Source organism: Scyliorhinus canicula, chromosome 31 (genome assembly GCF_902713615.1).
Source record: "Scyliorhinus canicula chromosome 31, sScyCan1.1, whole genome shotgun sequence".
Classification (NCBI taxonomy): domain Eukaryota; kingdom Metazoa; phylum Chordata; class Chondrichthyes; order Carcharhiniformes; family Scyliorhinidae; genus Scyliorhinus; species Scyliorhinus canicula.
Genome location: NC_052176.1, coordinates 9,665,480 through 9,686,854, shown reverse-complemented (window position 1 = coordinate 9,686,854; position 21,375 = coordinate 9,665,480). Strand labels below are relative to the sequence as shown.

Sequence of the window (21,375 nt, the reverse complement as noted above, 5' to 3'; positions counted from 1 at the left end):
AAATACTTCGGACGCCGAGATGATGCCAAATGGCATTTGGTTGCAGCAGTATCTGCCAAAGGGCAGATTGAATGTACACAGCTTTCTGCTCGATTCATCCAGCTGGATTTGCCAGAAGCCTTTTGAGGGGTCGGGTTTTCTGAAGAGTTTGGTGTGAGCCATTTCACACGTGAGTTCCTCACGTTTGGGAATCCGGTAGTGCTCCCACATGATGTTCCGATTAACGTCCTTAGGATCTATGCAGATCCTTAGCTTCCCGGACGAATTCGTCACACAGACCATGGAATTCACCCAGTCAGTCGGTTCTGTGACTCTGGATATCAACCCTTGGTCCTGGAGGTCTTGGAGCTGTTGCTTGAGGTGGTCCTTAAGAGACGCTGGGACCCTGCGAGGTGCGTGTACCACAGGCGTGGCATTTGGCTTGAGTAGAATCTTGTATGTATACGGGAGCGTGCCCACGCCCTCAAAGACATTGCGGTAATGTTTGATGATGGAGTCGAGTTGCACCCTGGCGTCGGTGTCAGGAGAGGCAGACACGTCGCTGGGAGAGAGAGAGTGAACCATCTGCACCAAGTTCAGCAGCTTACATGCCTGTGCGCCAAGCAAGGAAGTTTTCGTGGAGGCAACGATCTCGAAGGATAGCACAGCTGTGTGAGCGCGATGCGTCAGCTCGAGTTAGCGTGAGCCACTGGCAGCAATGGCATTACCGTTGTAATCAAGCAGTTGGCATGCAGAGGGCAGGATGGCAGGCTGGACACGAAGGCTGCGAAGGTCAGACAGCACAATGAGATTGGTGGAGGCACCGGTGTCCAGACGGAACCTTACTCGGGTTGACCGGAAGGGTGGTACACCACTCATCATCCGGATCAATTCTGTGTATGGGAATGGGTTTGGTGCTGCGCTTTGGAGACATCCTGTGCTTTGTTATGATGGAAACTTGGAAAGGGGCTTGCAGGTCATCGCTGTCAAAGTCGGGGGACAGGTCTGGGACAGGCTCGTTGATTGTGGGCTGAGTGGCCTGGACATCCCTGCGAGGCTGGCTGGATCATCGGAAACTAGCCGGCTGGGTCGACCTGCATAAAGCAGCATAGTGGCCATGTTTGGCACACTGCAAACGTCATCGGGACATTGCCGCTTTAAGTGGGCGGAGCCACAGTTGCCGCACGCCATTGCGTCAGTGCGTTCATTATGCCACCAGCATGCACGGTGCAATCCAGCCTGGTGAGCGCCTGTGCAGTACATTCTTCGACGTCGCCACGTTCGGTGCGTCCAAGCAAAGCGTGCCAAATGGGCGCCTTCATCCAGGCTTAGGCCCTGGAACGATTTGATGACGTGGACCTGTTCTGCCTCATGGGGATCTTGCCGCGCCGTTTCAGCGGCCTGGATGTGGGAATATCGCGTGGAGGCGAGCTCATGGAACACGCAGGTCTCAATGGCAGTGGACAGGGTGAGCTGCTTGACCTTAAGAAGCTGCTGGCGACGGGGCTCCGACTGTACATCGAAACCTGTCTGGTGGCATATCATGGAGTGAGAGGTGGACCCGTAGTTACCGGACTGCGCATGGACACGGAGGTGGGTGATAAAGGAATGGAAAGGTTTGTCCTTACCCTGTAAGCGCTGCTGAAAGATATAGGGCGGAATTCTCCGCAAGGCCCACACCGTCGTGAACCATGGCGAGGTTCACAACGGCGTCGGGGGCCTCTCATTGCCCCCTATTCTCCCCCCGTGCCATAAATCTCAGCCACAGGACCTTGTCACTGGCATCAAGGACCGGCGCACCGAGAATGACACGGCCGGCGCGCCTAATTACGTCAGCCGCGCATGCGCGGGTTGGCCGGCTCCAACCCGCGCATGCACGGCTGACGTCACGACGGATGACGGCTCAAACCCGCGCATGCGCTGTTGCCGTCTTCCCCTCCGCTGCCCCGCAAGACGTGGAGGATTGACATTGCGGGGCGGTGGAGGGGAAAGATTGTGTTCCTTTGAGACGCCGGCCCGACGATCGCGGGCCAGTCCCCTCCCGAGCACGGTCGTGGTGCTCACTCCGCTCTCCGCCCCCCACAAGCCACAAAATAGCTTTTGGCACCATGTTCACGCCGGCATTGACCATGTGTGGTTGCCGCCGGCGTGAACCGGTCGGTAACGGCAGGCCGCTCGGCCCATCCGGGTTGAGAATCGCGGGCCGCCGTTTTTCACGCAAAACGTGACACGCCATTTTGGGGGGGTGGGAGAATCGCGGGGGGTGCCAGAGCGGCCCTCCCGCGATTCTCCCACCCGGCGTGGGAGAGGATAATCGCGCAAATAGCGCTCAAAGCTCTCGTTTACCTCGACCTCGCAGTGGCTATCGAACTTTTGGAGGACCATCTTCAACTTCGATTTGTCCTCCCCGTCAGCGAAGGTGAGCGAGTTAAAGATGTGGAGCGCATGGTCCCCAGCTGTGGAGAGGAGGAGAGAAATCTTCCGTGCATCCGAGGCAGCTTCCAAGTCCATGGCCTCGAGGTACAGCTGGAAGCGCTGTTTTAAAATCTCCCAGTTGGAGCTCAGGTTGCCGGTAACGCGGAGGGATATTGGCAGGCGAATGATGTCCATTCTGCAGGATGGTTGAAGACTGGTGGAAGGCTGATCACTGGAAGGTCTTAGAAGTTCTAACATCCCATGAAGTGTTGGGCACTGTGGATCCGTGAAGCAGACATAGGCCACCAACACTGAAGATGGTTCAACACAATTTTATTAACTGATATAAAATGCTAGACACTGTGCTATAACTGTGAGTTTACAAGATGCTAGATTAACGAGAGACCTGTGCCTGTCCGAACCAGTTGAATCTCTCAGCACGTGGTGAGAGTCTGTACTGTACTTGATGAGCTTTTGTACTTCTGAGAGGCAGCATCCAGAATGAGCAGGAAAAGTGATGCCCTCTGCCTTTATAGTGTGTATGTTCTAACTGGTGATTGGTTGCGGTGTTTGTGCCTGTTGATAGGTCCGAGTGTATGTCCATCAGTGTGTGTGTCTGCACCATGATATACTGGTGTATATCATGACACAGCCCCCACACTGACTAACTCCCTCCCTGTGAACAGCCCCCACCTTGACTAATCCCACTTCTCTGTGAACAGCCCCCACCCTGACTAATCCCCGTCCCTGTGAACAGCCCACACCCTGACTAACCCCCTCCATGTGAACAGCCCCCACCCTGACTAATCCCCCTCCCTGTGAACAGCCCCCACCCTGACTAATCCCCCCTCCCTGTGAACAGCCCCCACCCTCACTAACCACCCTCCCTGTGAACAGCCCCCACACTGACTAATCCCCCCTCCCTGTGAACAGCCCCCACACTGACTAACCACCCTCCATGTAAACAGCCCCCGCCCTAACTAAACCCCCTCTCTGGCCCCACCCTGACTAATCCCCTCCCTGTGAACAGCCCCCACCCTGACTAATCCCCCCTCCCTGTGAACAGGCCCCACCCTGACTAAATCCCCTCCCTGTGAACAGTCCCCACCCTGACTAACCCACCCACCCTGTGAATAGCCCCCACCCTGACTAATCCCCCTCGCTATGAACAGGCCCCACCCTGACTAATCCCCTCCCTGTGAACAGCCCAGAACCTGACTAATCCCCTCTCTGTGAACAGGCCCCACCCTGACTAATCCGCTCCCTGTGAACAGCCCCCACCCTGACTAATCCCCCCTCCCTGTGAACAGGCCCCACCCTGACTAAATCCCCTCCCTGTGAACAGTCCCCACCCTGACTAACCCACCCTCCCTGTGAACAGCCCCCACCCTGACTAATCCCCCTCGCTATGGACAGGCCCCACCCTGACTAATCCCCTCCCTGTGAACAGCCCCGAACCTGACTAATCCCCTCCCTGTGAACAGGCCCCACCCTGACTAATCCCCTCCCTGTGAACAGCCCCCACCCTGACTAAATTGCCCCTTAGTGCTCAGAAAATTGGGGGGCGTTGCAGGGATGTGGTGGGGTCACAGGGACTCTTTCAGAGTGTCGGTGTAGAGTCGATGGGCCGAATTGCCTGCTTTTGCATTTCAATGATTTAATGATAATCCTCATGTCCATTTTCCTGGCTTTTTATCTCTAGATTTTATGATGAACCTTTAAAACCAACATTCCAACAAAGCCTCAGGTACCAGTAAGTCCTCAATGGTCGTTAATTTCCTTTCTGCCAATCATTCGATCAGTCTGAGGGAAGTCACATCCCGGATATAACATACGTTTATCCAGTTCTAAAGTAAATTAAGTCGCTTTACTCCCTGATGACCAGCGGCTGCTTTCCCTTTGAGGGTGAGATCTGACTGGTGGTGATTTAACCTGAGAATCCCCATACCTCAGGCGAGGGGCAAAAGTGTGAAGGCGGGGTTTTCATGATTCAGTTCTATTATAACAGTGTGATCAGAATCTCATTTACCTGGTTTTCTCTCTGTTAATATTGTCTCACGGTGAGGCAAACCTCACCGATTGGATGGACGAGTGATCGTTCTTCAGTCTTGTCACGGACGGCCCCGCTGAATATTAAGGCACTTGCTGAAAACCATACCTTTCAACCAGGAATAGTCTGATCCTGACACAATAATTTATCTTTAATCTGCTTCAAGTATACTTTCAAGACTCGCCGAAAGAATATAATCTCCGTTTCCTGGGGATTGAAGCCAGGCAGGACAAGATACCCGTAACTCAATGATCAGACAATCTTTATCGTGAAGTGTGTGTTCAAATGATCGATGGATTCCTCTGTGAAGCCGGGAGGGTTTGATTTTGCTGTCAAATGATGGGTGATTCCAGCCTTTCATCGGGGGCTTTTCACACTGTGTGGAAATATCTTGAACATAACATTGAAGTATTTCACATCAGTCCATTCACAAATGTCTCTGAATGTGATGGGAATACATTTTACTGACGAAAACTGCATTTCCAACACTGAACACCGGGCTGAAGAGAAAGAGGCGGATATTTTCCATCAATTCATGGATGCAAAATGAATTAAGACTTTTTGACGCATGCACTCGTGGGTTGAGATGCCGAGTGTTTAAGGCGATGGGCTGCTAATCCATTGTGCTCTGTACGCGTGCGTTCGAATCCCATCTTCGTCGATTTTTCATCCGCTGTTTGCTCGGAAGTGGGACTCATTTTTCCAAGATGGGTCTGCAATAACTGACGTGACAATCCAGTCCAAGTTGTCAGGCCAGCTTGCGTCGAGTTGTGTTGGAAAAGCGAGAGTTCAAAATTTAGTCTTGTTCTGTTTGAGATGAATTGATCGGGCAGTCCTAAATGACACTCTTATTGACTGACCTCATTAACACTACATCCTGTATGCTTCAACCGATGCCAATGCTTATGTAGTTACATTGTATATCTTGTGTTGCCCTATTATGTATTCTCATGTATTTTCTTGAATTGTTTAATTCCCATTTCTTCCATGTACTGAATGATCTGTTGAGCTGCTTGCAGAAAAATACTTTTCACTGTACCTCGGTACACGTGACAATAAACAAATCCAATCCAATCCAATCCAATCCAGTGAGACAGGAACAACTTTGATTTGATTTATTGTCACGTATACTGAAGTGCAGTGAAAAGTATTTTTCTGCTACCAAGGGAACATATACATTACATACATAGCAGGCAAAAAAAGAATAATCGACAGAGTGCATTGACAACTGGTACATCGACAAACAGTGATTGGTTACAGTGCAGAACAAGTGGCCAAACAAAGCAAATCCATGAGCAAGAGCAGCATAGGGCGTCGCGAATAGTGTTCTTACAGGGAACAGATCAGTCCGAGGGAGAGTTGTTGAGGAGTCTCGTAGTTGTGGGGAAGAAGATGTTCCTATGTCTGGATGTGCAGGTCTTCAGAATTCTGTACCTTCTGTTTGATGCAATAGTCTGTAAAAAGTCAAAACCTGGGTGGGAGGGGCTCTGATAATTCTGTCTGCTGTCCTGCGGCAGCGGCAGTTGTCAGCAGAAAAACAGTGCGGCTGCAAGCTTGTGTGATGCTTTGGGCTGACTTCACCGCACTGCAGTTTCCTTCGACTTTGGGCTGAGCAGTTGCCCTACCAAATTGTGAGGCAGCCGGTTAGGATGCTCTCTATGGCACATCTGTGGAAGTTTGTGAGAGTCGATGCAGACATGACTAATGTCTTCTCCTTCCGTAGGAGGAAGAGACGATGTTGGTCTTTCTTGACTGTTGCATCAACGTGAGTGGACGAGGACAGACTGTTGGTGATGGTGACCCCCAAAATTGTAATGCGATCGACCACCTCCACTTCGGACCCTTGGCTGTAGACGGGTGTGCGTGTTGTGCAACGCTTGATGATCAGTTCCTTGATCTTTCCGACATTTAGAGAAAGGCTGTTTTAGGTACACTATGCAACCAAGTGATTTATCTACCTTCTGTATCTGATTCGTCATTAGTTGCGAAATGACCTACCACAGTGGTATCATCCGCAATCTTATAGATTGAGTTGGAGTTAAATCCTGCCACACAGGATATGCCTCCATATTCAGCGGGTCCGTCCATGACAAGACTGAAGAACAATCACTCATCTATCCAATTAGTGAGGTTTCCCTCACTGTGAGACAATATTAACAAAGAGAAAACCAGATTAATTAGATTCAGATCACATGGTTATAATATAACTGAATCATGAAAACTCCGCCTTCTCACAATTCCCATTCCAGCCTCCCCGAACAGGCGCCGGAATGTGGCAACTTGTGGTTTTTCACAGTAAATTAATTGAAGCCTACTTGTGACAATAAGCGATTATTATTATTGCTATTATTGCTCCTCGCCTGAGGTATGGTGATCCTCAAGTTAAATCATCACCAGTCAGATCTCAACCACAAAGACGAAAGCAGCCGATGGTCATCAGGGACTAAAGCGACTTAATTTACTTCAGAACTGGATCAATGTATGACATCTTCAGGATGTGACTTCACTCAGACTGACCAAATGATTGACAGCAGGGTGAATTTAGCAAGGCCGCTCCACATACCCCGCACACATTTGGACAGTGCGAGGAAATCGCAGCACCCAGAGGAAACCCACACAGACACGGAGAGACAGCGCAGACTCCACACAGTCAGTGACCAAAGGATAGAATTGAACCCGGATGGCTGGCGCTGTGAGGTAGCCACTGTGACAACGTGCCACCGTATGAGATCATAACACGTCATATCATATGTGATCAATCATGATCTCATTGAAATCCGGAGCATATTCGATGGGCTGAATGCCCAACTTCTTCTGCTATACCTCTTATACCCTGATATTGTGTAAATTTGTTGCGGTTCTTGAGTGAAACACTTGTTAAAAGAACATCTGGACCACAGACACCGACTGCCGACTGCACCTGGTTATATGGCGCAGAGAAGGTGATTGTAGAATACATGTCGTAGCAATCAAACTCTGCCACTCACCTGACTGAGATTTGCTCTGTATCTGTAAATCACAGGTAGTGTTCGCGAGTGGAGGGAACACTCTGCATCTCAGTCTCTGGAACAGTTTGTGAGAGCTGATTCCTTCATTATGAGTCAATGTCTGGTACTGAATGTGAGGGTGGGATTCAGTCTCTATCAGACAGTGGTGCTGAATGTCAGTGTTGAAATCTTTCTGTACCTATCAATAACAATTACTGTTTGGGAAAAGTGGCGTTAATACGTAAAATCAGCACGGATGTTGCAGACAGAGAAAGGCACAGAGAAAAGCAGGAAGAGACTATCACAGTCGAAAGGTGTGCAGGTTCGGGGTATTGACCATGACAAATTGTCCCTTCGTGTCCAAAAGGTTGGGAGGGTTCCGTGGTTTGCGGGGATGGGGTGGAAGTGAGGGTTTGGGTGGGTCGGTGCAACCTCGATGGGCCAGGTAGCTTCCTTCTGCACTGTGTGTTCTATGACACAATGACACACAGAAAAGGTGCAGCGCAAACCAGCAAGATACTGAGGTGGAAAAACTGGTTATTTAGGAAAATGTGTTTTCTGCTGCACACAGAGAGGCCCAGTTTATAAATGTATTCCCCGCTGTGTAACTGAGCTCTCTGCTGTGTAACTGAGATCTCTGCTGTGTAACTGAGCACTCTGCTGTGTAACTGAGCTCCCTGCTGTGTAACTGATCTCTGCTGTGTAACTGAGCTCCCTGCTGTGTGACTGAGCTCTCTGCTGTGTAACTGAGCTACCTGCGGTGTAACTGAGCTCTCTGTTGTGTAACTGAGCTCTTTGCTGTGTAACTGAGCTCTCTGCTCTGTAACTGTGCTCTCTGCTGTGTAACTGAGCTCCCTGCTGTGTAACTGAGCTCTGCTGTGTAACTGAGCTCCCTGCTGTGTAACTGAGCTCTCTGCTGTGTAACTGTTCTCTCTGCTGTGTAACCGAGCTCTGCTGTGTAACTGAGCTCTCTGCTGTGTAACTGAGCTCTGCTGGGTAACTGAGCTTCTGCTGTGTAACTGAGCTCTCTGCTGTGTTACTGAGCTCTCTGCTGTGTAACTGAGCTCCCTGCTGTGTAACTGAGCTCTCTGCTGTGTAACTGAGCTCCCTGCTGTGTAACTGAGCTCCCTGCTGTGTAACTGAGCTCTCTGCTGTGTAACTGAGCTCTCTGCTGTGTAACTGAGCTTCTGCTGTGTAACTGAGCTCTCTGCTGTGTTACTGAGCTCTCTGCTGTGTAACTGAGCTCCCTGCTGTGTAACTGAGCTCTCTGCTGTGTAACTGAGCTCCCTGCTGTGTAACTGAGCTCTCTGCTGTGTAACTGTGCTCTCTGCTGTGTAACTGAGCTCCCTGCTGTGTAACTGAGCTCCCTGCTGTGTAACTGAGTGCCCTGCTGTGTAAATGAGTTCCCTGCTGTGTAACTGAGTTCCCTGCTGTGTAACAAAACTCCCTGCTGTGTAACTGAGCTCTGCTGTGTAACTGAGCTCTGCTGTGTAACTGAGCTCTCTGCTGTGTAACTGAGCTCGCTGCTGTGTAACTGAGCTCCCTGCTGTGTAACTGAGCTCTCTGCTGAGTAACTGAGCTTTCTGCTGTGTAACTGAGCTTCTGCTGTGTAACTGAGCTTCTGCTGTGTAACTGAGCTTCTGCTGTGTAACTGAGCTCCCTGCTGTGTAACTGAGCTCCCTGCTGTGTAACTGAGCTCCCTGCTGTGTAACTGAGCTCTCTGCTGTGTAACTGAGCTCTCTGCTGTGTAACTGAGCTCTGCTGTATAACTGAGCTCTCTGCTGTATAACTGAGCTCTCTGCTGTATAACTGAGCTCCCTACTGTGTAAATGAGTTCCCTGCTGTGTAACTGAGCTCTCTGCTGTGTAACTGAGCTCCCTGCTGTGTAACTGAGCTCTCTGCTGTGCAACTGATCTCTCTGCTGTGTAACTGAGCTCCCTGCTGTGTAACTGAGCTCTCTGCTGTGCAACGGAGCTCTCTGCTGTGCAACTGAGCTCCCTGCTGTGTAACTGAGCTCCCTGCTGTGTAACTGTGCTCTCTGCTGTGTAACTGAGCTCCCTGCTGTGTAACTGATCTCCCTGCTGTGTAACTGAGCTCTCTGCTGTGTAACTGAGCACTCTGCTGTGTAACTGAGCTCTCTGCTGTGTAACTGAGCTCTCTGCTGTGTAACTGAGCTTCTGCTGTGTAACTGAGGTTTTTGCTGTGCAACTGTTCTCTCTGCTGTGTAACTGAGCTCTCTGCTGTGTAACTGAGCTTCTGCTGTGTAACTGAGCTCTCTGCTGTGTAACTGAGCTCTCTGCTGTGTAACTGAGCTTCTGCTGTGTAACTGAGCTCTCTGTTGTGTAACTGAGCTCTCTGCTGTGTAACTGTTCTCTCTGTCGTGGAACCGTGACTCTGCCGGTGACAGATCTTCACTGTGGTTGTATCAAACCACTCCCTGTTGTGTAATGTGTTCACAGTTGTGGAAATATGATCCGTCTCAAGTAGAACATTTCTGCACCATTAATGAGACGAAATTTCAATTCCAGATTTATTAAATCTTGTCACGAAAGATTCCTTCAGTCCTCTGGATTCCCAGTCCAGCGACATAACTTTGTGTTTCTGTTATGAAGACAGTTCATTCAGCGTCAATATTTTCAGATAATAATATGGAAGCACCCAATGGGGGGCCCGAATTCACGACCGGGAAATTAAGAGTCCCACGCTCTACCGACTGAGCTAATAATTGATCAGCTGCTCCTGGCTTGTCCTCTGACCGCAGTCCGGGAAAAACTGCTGGAATCCAGACACGTGATCATGTTAGTTGCGTCATCAGGTCATCATGTTGGAATGATTGGATGTGTTTATTGTCACGTGTACCGAGGTACAGTGAAAAGTATTTTTCTCCAAGCAGCTCAACAGTTCCTTCAGTACATGGGAAGAAAAGGGAATTAAACAAAATTCATGAGAATACATAATAGGGCAACACCTGATACACAATGTAACTGCACAAGCATTGGCATCGGTTGAAGCATACAGGATGTAGTGTTAATTAGGTCAGTCAATAAGAGGGTCATTTCGGAGTCTGGTGACAGTGGGGAAGAAGCTGTTTTTGAGTCTGTTCGTGCGTGTTCTCAGACTTCTGTATCTCCTGCCCGATGGAAGAAGTTGGAAAAGTAGGTAGCCGGGTGGGAGGGATCCTTGATTATGCTGCCCGCTTTCCCTCGGCAGCTGCAGGTGTAGATGGTGTCAATGGATGGGAGGCAGGTTCGTGTGATGTACTGGGCGGTATTCACGACTCTCTGAAGTTCCTTACGGTCCTGGCCGAGCAGTTGCCATACCAGGCTGTGATGCAGCCCGATAGGATGCTTTCTATGGTGCATCTGTAAAAGTTGGTAAGGGTTAATGTGGACATGCCGAATTTTCTTACTTTCCTGAGGAAGTATAGGCGCTGTTGTGCTTTCTTGGTGATAGCGTCGACGTGAGTGGGCCAGGACAGATTTTTGGTGATGTGCACCCCATGGAATTTGAAACTGCTAACCATCTCCACCTCGGCCCCGTTGATGCTGACAGGAGTGTGTACAGTACTTTGCTTCCTGAAGTCAATGACCAGCTCTTTAGTTTTGTGACCGTTCGGCCTGCACAGGTTTCCCTCTGTGCTGTAATTTCTACATTTCATCATTTTAATTTTCTTCCAGACTGGAAAGTGTGGTCCTGTTCCATTTGAATTTCTAATATATTTCCAATGTAGTCCATATTGTGACACAAACTATTTAATCAGTGGAATTGTGCGTTTAGGGAGCTGATATTTTCGAGTCTCTCAATGCGTCTCTCCAAATTAAATGGTAATTTTCCACGAACATTCAACCCCTCCTCACATAAACCCCGGGGCCCCTTTGATCTTCCCTGCAGTGCCATGCAACATCTCCCCGGAGTGATTCCAGGCTGGTTTTAGAATGTGTTCTATCGACCAAATTGCTAATGAATGGCGCATTTACTGCAGATGCGATGGCCGAGTGGTTAAGGCGTTGGACTTGAAATCCAATGGGGTTTCCCCGCGCAGGGTCGAGCGCTGCTCGCAGCGACTGTGATCCGGAATGTTTGGTCAACTCCCCCCACAAGCCGTTGACTGGAAAAAAAACTCCGATCTTCCGTTTTCAAGTCTTATCGAGTTCAGTCAGATATTTAATATTTTTTTGGAACTTGAACGAATTATCAATATGAATAAGGTGCCCACAATCAAAACAACAATCTATAAATAGTAACGTTTTCTGCAATGTTTGGAAGCATAAGCAGCAACGGCAGCGAATTGAAACGTGGTTTGGTTTCATTCAGCTGAATTTATTTCTGTGTAAAAAGATCGTGGCAGAAATGGAACATATTTTCTCTCCCTATCTGTTTGTTTGTTTCTTTCCCTCTCCCTCAGTCACTGTTTTTGTGCTTCTCCGGGGACTGATTGGATACACAGTGAAACTCAGCCCCATCTCACCCCAACTCTTTGGACCGATAGTTCCTGGTGGTGGACGGTCCTGAATCAGTGGAAGAATCGACAAACTATTCCATCCGTGGCTCTGTAAGAAGTTGCATTCCTGGTTGTGAGGTGGCGCTGAGATAAAGGGATCGAGAGAGAATGAGGTGACTGCAGCCTGGCTCTTACTCTGAAAACCAGTTAGAAGCGCACATGTAGAAAGTGGATGTGTCTGAGACCAGGAGAGAAGCAGATCATGGGACTGTGATTGATTTTATTGAGCCAAACCTTGAAAAGTGAAGGAGACTTTTAACCAATCAAGTGCCTGTCTATGAACTGGTAAGGAATTACGGCTGACATTGAAACGGTTCGTAGTGAATTGTTACAGCAAATCGAATCTTTAAGAGGTGTTGGTATATTGTTTTCAGAGACACTGTCATAGTTTCTTAAAATATGATTTGTGCTTGTTTTTGTTTTGTTCAGTAATTTGGGGAATCTATTTGGAGCGGGTGCAGTTGGTCAATATCTGTGCCTCCTGCTTGTTCAGCTCCCCGGGCAGCAGCAGCTCCATTCCTCCCAGATCTGTGGACACAAACAGGAGACCCAAAGTATTTCGCACTGCTGCTATCTCCTGGCTGAAAGCGAGCTGTGCAGAAGGTAACGATGAATTCGTAACACGTTTCAATTGGAGCAAAATAACATTAACATGGTTAAATATTATCATTGTTGTAATCATATTTAAATCCCGAGATATCTGATTTTTGACTGAGCGACCCAGCTCATCCCAATCGGTCGGAAAATGAAAGATTCCCATTACAGCCATATTGGTTACAGGAATATCCAATCCCTGATTTAATACATTCTCCCGCTTCAATGCTTGTGTATTCGTTCTACAAATACAGAGGGGGTGACATAGCCAGATGAGGGTGGTGATATAGTGGTGAATGTCCCAGCATTTGACCCAGGTTCAGTACCTGGCCATCACAGGGGAGAATTATTTAATTAGATATCGCAGGTCAGGACAGAAAAGGAGGAGACACTCCTCAAATAAAATTCACCAATAGTTCTCATCACCCTCGGGTTTCTTATCTAATAACCAGCATCAATTTGTTTTGAGTGGAAACTTAGTATAAATAAATGACAAGCTTCAAAATTAATCTTCTGGCTGAACGGGAGCCGTGTGACACAGACACTTTCATTCAGGAGCGTTTTAAATTGGAGTGAAATGTACACAAACAACATCAATTTCTTTCTGCTCACTGTGCACAGTTATAGTGATCTGTATTAAACAGCAGGAGCGGGATCCGCAGTCTTCACCTTGTTTTAAAATAATTCATTGTACCCAATGCATTTTTCCAACTAAGGGTCAATTTACCGTGGCCAATCCACTTAGCTTGCACATCTTTGGATAGTGGGGGCGAAACTCAGATGAATGTGCAAACGTCACACGGACACAGAGCCGGGATCGAACCTGGGACCTCAGCGCCGTGAGGTAGCAGTGCTAACCAATGCGCCACCATGCTGCCCTCGCAGTCTTCACCTTCACGATGAGTCTGAATTTCAGTTTGGGGTTTCAGAGAGAGCGGATGTTATTGTGGAACTGAAGTCCTATTCCTGTGAATGGAGCCGGTTACAGCGCCCTGGCCAGCCTGAGAGTCCCAGAACCCGGGGTCAGTGGGAGCCTGGAGACAAGGCAGATCCCAGAGAAAGGGAAGTAGATTAGAGATAGAGGGCGGATAGGAAAAGCGAGGACGGGAGGGGGGGAGGAGGTGAGCGACACAATGGGTTATATTGTGAGAGGAACAGATGGAGGGAACTAGAGGGAGGGAGGCAGCTGGAGGCAGGATTCCCCTTCATTTTTCCTGATCATTACCACTTCAAATAATTCGAACAAATGGACAGGCACTGTGTACCCTTCAAGATGCCATGCTGAATCTGTTTCATTATGTTATATATTGCTAAATGTTCTGCTATTATATTCTTTATAATGGACAGTTTCCACATGACAGATAGTATGCTAACTAGCATTTAGTTATCTGTTTTTGTCTCCCTCCCTTTTCGAATAAGGGTGTTACGTTGGCAGTTTTCCATAAAGAACAGTACAGCACAGGAACAGGCCCTCCGGCACTCCAATCCTGCGCACTGCCATTTTCCAAAACGTAAGGATTCAAGGAAGGTTTCCACCAGTGCATACTTTTCATCGATGAGAAGTTGGTAAGAAGGTACTGAATGCTGATTTGCAATATTGGAAATACATCTTCCGGAAGCACACTCTTCACCACTGATACCACTGCAGCCAATCTCCACTGCACAATCTCCTCGGTCTTGGCGGTTTTCCAAAGGATTTGTTTGAATCCTCGCCAGGATCTAACAATTCACACGAATGCCATATGGCTCCAATTCTCTGAATCTCATCTATCAGAACAATTTTGATAAAAGGAGGTAATGGCACATTAGAGACAACAACATGCTTCCTGCAATGGTAATCTCCTTAATGACGTCAAATACAATTGGTCTGAAATCTCTATTCAATAAATAATCATCGAATTATGCAGTCAGTCCATGAACAACCCGCGCCTTTATTCCACTTATTGTTACTTTCATTTCCCTCATCCCACTTCTTTATCACTAATTTTTCTTTGAACTCCCTTCAATAAAAGTGCTCACTTTCCTCATCGACCATTCGTAAATGTTTTCTTTTGTATAAAACTTTTGTTGAAGAAGAGGAACGAAAAAGACTGGCTGCAGGTAAAGGTCACATGTCATGTGGACCAGATGTGATGCAGCTGAAAATGCTGAGTGATGTAATAGTGGATATTGTGAAGTAACTGCCAGAAACTTCCGAATTCTATTTGTGTTTTGAATGGACAGCTACAATCGACTTGTTTATTCCAGGGCACAACAATGAATAAAGTGAATCAGTGCTGAGCAGTTTCTAACATCCCCCACCTCCAGTTTATTCTTATTGAGAAACCCGTCCTCGATGGAAGATTTTTTGCTTTAAGAATGAGACCACCGCCTCCTGGGAATACAGGAGCGATTCCTCGAGGTCCTGAGCTGTAAATGTGGAATTCAGTGAAAGGATTTCACACTCCGCACGGAATCTGATCACCACCTCAACCCCAACATTCAGCTTCGGTGGGCAGACAAGACAATTTTCTTCCCGTATCCCCCCAGCACAGACTGGATAATATCCCAAACTCGTATCCCACTATTATCACATTGTTCTGCAACATCGCTCTCTTCCTAAAACTCGAGGAATCTCACCCCAAATCCTCAAACCTTTTATTCTGTATTCAGAACAACATTTTGTCCCCTGATTAAGTTCATCCTGGGAAGAGAGGTTCGGTATTCCGAGTTCGTCTGCAGATGTCCGTTTGTTGTTCAATGACCAAAAAGAGGCCTAAAACCCGAAAGAAAGCCCCTCTCACAGCCCTGTGAACATGTCTCCATTAGACGGTGTAGTCAATACCTGCAGAGTAGGTGACAATGGAGAGAGGTGTGAGGAATTTCAGTGCCAACATTCGGTGCAAAAAGAGGTTTCAAAACTAATTATTATTTTAAATACTGAACAGATCTTGTGGGAGCAGGACTCAAGTCAAAGGGGAAAATCCAGTTGATTTCTCGTCGAAAGTTTTAGCCACTGGACTCAATTCAGTCCTTTTGTTGATATGTCTGTAAATTATCCACTGGAAAATGAAGAACAATTTAAACCTGCAATTCTGGAACAAATACCGATATTACGCTGTTACATTATTGGGGAGAATTACAGAACAAAGAGATCGAGGGTGACAGGTTCGGAGCTCCTTGAAGATGGAGTCGCAGGGGGACAGGGTGTTGAAGAACCCATTCAGTATGCTAGGTTTTATTGGTCAGAATATTGAGTAAAGGAATTGGGACGTCTTGTTGAAGTTGTACACGACATTGGTAAGAGCGCACATGGAATAATATGTTGAATTCTCGTCACCCTATTATAAGAAGTATATTGCTAAATTAGAAAGAGTGCAGAAGAGATTTATGGGGATGCTACCAGGACTTGATATTCTGACTTATAAGGAGAGGCTGGATAGGCTGGGACTTTTGCCCTGGAGCGTAGGAGGCATAGAGGTGATCTGATCGAGGTCTATAAAATAACGAGGAGCATAGATCAGGCAGAGAGTCAACATTTGTTCCCAGATGCAAAGGCCGAAAACTGGAGGACATAGGTTTAAGGTGAGAGGGGAGAGATGCCAAAGAGACCAGAGGGGATATTTTTTCACACATTGGGTGGTGAGCTTCTGGAACGGGCAGCCAGAGGCAGTGGTAGAGGCGATACAATGTTTTCCTTTAAAAAACAGTTAGCTATTTATCTGGGCAGGGTGGATACAGAGGGATATAGATCAAATGTGGGCAAGTGGGACTAGCTTAGTGATAGAAATAGGGCGGCATGGACAAATTGGGCCGAAGGGCGTGTTTCCTGCTGTAAAAATCGATGACTCTGTGACTCTATGGAGGAAGTGGTCAATCACACAGATCAGGTCAAACGCAGTAACACTCTGCTGGGATTGATCTCAGCTACAGAGTGTGAGGATGTTCAGCTGAACAAAACGGAATGCCTGAAATATTTGACGGATCTGTGGTTTCTGTGACAAGAGAAATAGTTAACATTTCAGATCCTGATCTTTCATTGCAATGACCTGTTCCTCTCTCCACAGAAGCTGCCGGATCAGCTGAATATTTGCAGCATTAACTGTCTTTGTTTCAGATTTGCAGCATCGGCAGTATTTTGCTTTTGGGCCAAAGGACAATGAGTTGACTTACCTGCCCTCAGTGTTATTACACGACTCTCTGGCTGTGATTATCGCTGATTATCCATCTTTGGGATCTTTATTAATTAATCTTTATTAAATTTGTGGCGGGCTTCTGAAATCCTGTCAGGGAGCTGGAGTTAAAATACACGGAGCCCTTACTCAATCTAAATGTCGGGCAGAACAGTCTCGAGGTGCTCAGCGACCAGCCCAGTCTGTTTGTTCCTCTGAATACAACAGGATATAAACAGGGACAGCGGCAAACACATGTTGCATTTCAATCATAAAGTCATCGAAACATACAGCACAGAAATGGCCCTTCTGCCCATCGGATCTGTGCCGGTCAAAAACAACAACCGAACCATTCTCATCCCATTTACCAGCACTTGGTACATAGCCTCCTGTACCCTGGGATCGCAAGTGCCCATCTAAACACGTCTTAGATATTATGAGGGTCTCTGCTCCACCACCCTTTCAGGCAGCGAGTTCCAAACTCCCGCCTCCCTCGAGGTAAAGAGGTTTTCCAATAAAAGGTTTGACAAGAAAGGCCTCTGCAGTCAGGAGCTGAAAAGGGAGAGATGACCCCTCTGTCATCTTCTACTCTGTGCCGCTATTAATAACGTAATGACACGGTTTGACTTATAAACGACTCTTACAACCTGCCCTGTCACCTTCAATGATTTGTACACATGTCGATCCATGTCTCGCTGTTCCTGCACTCTTTTTTGTAAATAGACACTTTATTTTATATTGTCTACTTCTGTTCTTCGTACAAAAATAAATCACTTCATTCCTTGTCTGCTACATGTCCTCCAATTGCACCAACCTGACTGTGTCCTTTCGGAGTTCTACTGGAATTTCGTTAGCGCTTTTCACAACCACAGGGCGGCCCAAAACATTTACAGACAATGAAGTACATTTGAAATGTGGTCACTGTGCGAATTGCTGTACTTTTGAACAGCCTGTTGGACAACTACAGGAATCCCCATGTGGGGATGGAGTGCGGCAGCCGTTGTGGCTCTGTGGCGCAAAAGGTAGCGCGTTGGACTTCTCGTCGCTCTCGTGATCAGGCATTCAAAGGTTGTGTGTTTTAATCCCACCAGAGTCGATGTTTAGGCAAGGTTTGAAGAAATCAGTAGCAGGTTTATCAATGTTCCCAGACAAGTGAAACACCCGCCCCTAACTTCCTTCCAAAAGGTGGCTCCAGTCACTCTCCGCTTTCCCATCAGAGCAAGGTCACAGAAGAAAACTCTTCACATTCTCAGAACAACCATTCAGGACACAAATAAAATCTTTGAAAGCTGCTGACGAGAGTCAGTCTGTTCCTTCCTCAGACAGATTGCAACCTGGGCATATACATCAGCGGACACTGCTCAGGCAACTTTCCAGAGTATTTCTGACAGGCAGCTCCAAACAAGGATGATGTGAATCTGCACCACAGAATCCTAACACCACCACGTTTGTCACAGCCGTAATGAAAAGATCATCTTGCAGCTTTAAATCAGACAAAGGAGGATTGTCACAGGCGCTCTGTCAGACTGCATGTTCCTTCAGACAGGTTTCCGACTGGACACATGGAATGAGCGGCTGTGTGAACATTAGTTGTTCAGGGGGAGATTTCTCTCTTACCATACAGGAGTTCCGGTTCCATTCCCAGACATTACCCTTTCTCTTTCAGTCCAAAGATGTGCAGGTTAGGTGGATTGGCCATTATAAATTGCCCATAGCCACCAATTAACCCTTAGTGTTGGGTGGGGTTACTGGGTTATGGGGATAGGGTGGCGGTGTTGACGTTGGGTAGGGTGCTCTTTCCAAGAGCCGGTCCAGACTCGATGGGCTGAATGGCCTACTTCTGCACTGTAAATTATATGATAATCTATGATAATCCATCCTTGTCCTCTTGCTGATTTGCACTTTTCATTGTTCCATCAATGGCTGCCGCGTCTTCAGCTGTCTGAGCCTTGAGCTCTACAATTCATTCCAGACAAATCTCCAGATGTCTCTCCGCCGCCCAAGTGCAAAATGAATGAATGAAATTAGAAGCAAAAACAAACAAACGGACGGGCAGGAAACACACCAAACAAAATGCAGAGCGGTTTTCTAATCTAAAATTACTGAACTCGATGTTGAGGACGGAATTCTGTCGGTGGCGACATAAAAGTTGAGATGTTCTTATTCGATTTCCGTTAATCTCCATTGGAACATAGATGGCCAAGGAATGAAAGGTCAGAGTGGGAGAGGTGGACAATTGAAATGACAAGTGGCAGGAAGCTCAGAGTCAGGATTGTGGATTGAACAGAGATTTCACCAAGCGGTCACAGTCTGCAAAATACACTAATTCACCACTGGTGTTTGCAACGGAAGGCTTATGTGTAACTCCATACATCTTTCCTCACTGCCTCTGCATCTACTGTTTATCCCATTCTCAGACTGTATTCTACATGCACATATCAGTTTATTTCATTCTACCCGGTGCAATTCTAATGTTCCTTCTTTAAATCTCGTCAAATCTATATTGCAGAAAGGATGCGAGCAAATGATAGAACAAGATAAACTGTTCGTGCTCCTCCCGCAGCAGAAGGCACTCCGATCGCATTTTCAACATAACTGTTGCAGGTATTGGATTATATCAAACTCTTAATAATACAACATTTATGATTCCTATTGCGATGTTTTCAATTGAATTCTGTGCGTATCACCGTGATAGTGCTGAATAATTATGAGTTTATCTCGCAATCTATTTGCATTGACCTCCTTTGTGTATAAATATATTTTGACGTAATTGAGAAAACAGAAGGAAAGGCTGAGTAAAACCGTGCCCGATTAAATACGATTCAATGGTAATGCCAAGTCAGATAAGCATCAGAATGCTGAAATAATTTAATATGCAGCACAAGAACCCAAAATACGGCAGTACATTTTTGAGGATTGTTTTATCAGCAGTAAGTGTCATTTTTCATAGGACAGAACATGTAGTCATGGCCGAGTGTTTAAGGCGATGGACTAGAAATCCATTGGGGTTTTCCCGGTAAGTTCGAATCCTGCTGACTACGTGTCTTTCTTTTCTCGTGCAAATTTCAAATTCACGGAAGTTTCTTTGTTTCAGTTGTGCCTGACACGAACTGCTGTTGAAAAAAATGTTCATGGAAAAATGTCTGACAGCAATGCCTCCCTCCGGTTCTTCACGGCCGCTGATCCCGTCTCCAAATGAGCAAAATGCCTGGATGTCACCTTTTTGGTGAAATCGGAAACTAATGGATAAATAGAATAGGAAGCCAGCCGGCAGTGGGAACTCTGTATTGCTCCCGATTCTTCGCACAGTCCAACCATCTGCAGGTTAGGTGGATTGGCCATGTTTACTTTCCCCTTAATTTCCAAGCATTAGCTAGAGACACAGGGTCGGGCATGGATAGGGCCCAGATATGGTGCTCCTTCGGAGGGTCAATGCAGACTTGATGGACTGAATGCCCTCATTCTTCACGGTAGGGAATCTATGTTTCCGTTAATTCCAGCAGCGTATTGGAGGAATTTATCCAGACATTGAGCTGGAGGAATGAATGTCTCCTCTGATATGACAGCCATATGATGAGAACTAGAAACTAGTTATCGGATATTTCCACTGACGGTGAATGACTCCGTATCGAGTATCTCCAATCGCCTTGCTCCTCCACGGTCCATCGTTTCTCACCATCTGCAAAATGCACCAATTTACCACTGGTGTTTGCAACGTAAGGCTTTTGTGTAACTGCGTCCATCTTTCCTGACTACCTCTGCATCTACTGTTTATCGAATTCTACATGCATATATCAGTTTATTTCATTCTACACATTTCAATCCTCTTGTTCTTTCTTTATAGCTCGTCAAATCTATATTGCAGAAAGGATGCGGGCAAATGATAGAACAATATAAACTCTTTGTGTTCCTTCCGCAGAAGAAGGCACTCCGATGGCATCTTCAACATAACCGTTTCAGGTATTGGATTATATCGTGCTCTAAATAAAACAACATTCATGATTCCTATTGCGATGTTTGCAATTGAATTGTGTGCGTATTTGCGTGATAGTGCTGAATATTAAAGTGTGTCAGCATTCTAATGTTTATCTGACTCGGCATTAACATTTAATCGTATTTAATCGGGCAGGGTTTATCTCTGCCATCTCGCAATCTATTTGCATTGATCTCCTTTGTGTATAAATGTATTTGACGTGATTGAAAAACAGAAGGAAAGGCTGAGTAAAACTCTGCCCGATTGAATACGATTCAATGTTAATGCCGAGTCAGATAACATCAGAATGCTGACACACTTTAATATGCAGCACCAGAACTCAAAATTGCGGCAGTACATTTTTGAGGATTATTTTATCAGCAGTAAGTGTCATTTTACAGCGGATGGCATATGTAGTCATGGCCGAGTGGTTAAGGCGATGGACTAGAAATCCATTGGGGTTTCCCTGCGCAGGTTCGAACCCTGCTGACGACGTATCGCTCTTTTCTCGTCCAAATTCCCGCAAGTTTTTTTGTTATGCCTTGTGCCTGACACGAAGTGCTGTGAAACCTGTTGAAAAAAATGTTCATGGAAAAATGTCTGACAACAATGCTTCCCTCCGGTTCTTCACGGCCGCTGATCCCGCCGACAAATGAGCAAAATGCCTGGATGTCACCTTATTGATGAAATCGGAAACTAATGGATGAATAGAATAGGAAGCCAGC

General features: G+C 46.8%; 1 protein-coding gene and 3 non-coding genes across 4 annotated transcripts in view; all 4 read left to right on the top strand.

Annotated features, from left to right (window-relative positions):
* LOC119959009 overlaps positions 1 to 14,822 on the top strand; it is a 478,444-nt gene extending 463,622 nt beyond the window's left edge. The window contains exon 4 of the transcript XR_005459125.1: positions 14,774 to 14,822. The gene's annotated coding sequence lies outside the window, so the exon portion shown is untranslated. The remainder of the gene's footprint in view (positions 1 to 14,773) is intronic.
* trnas-uga lies at positions 11,413 to 11,494 on the top strand. The gene has a single exon. It is a non-coding gene; the product is annotated as a tRNA-Ser (tRNA).
* A 4,815-nt stretch (positions 14,823 to 19,637) lies between the features above and the next one.
* Positions 19,638 to 19,718, top strand: trnas-aga. Its single transcript has one exon. It is a non-coding gene; the product is annotated as a tRNA-Ser (tRNA).
* A 1,345-nt stretch (positions 19,719 to 21,063) lies between these two features.
* Positions 21,064 to 21,145, top strand: trnas-aga. The gene has a single exon. It is a non-coding gene; the product is annotated as a tRNA-Ser (tRNA).
* The last annotated feature ends 230 nt before the right edge of the window (positions 21,146 to 21,375 follow it).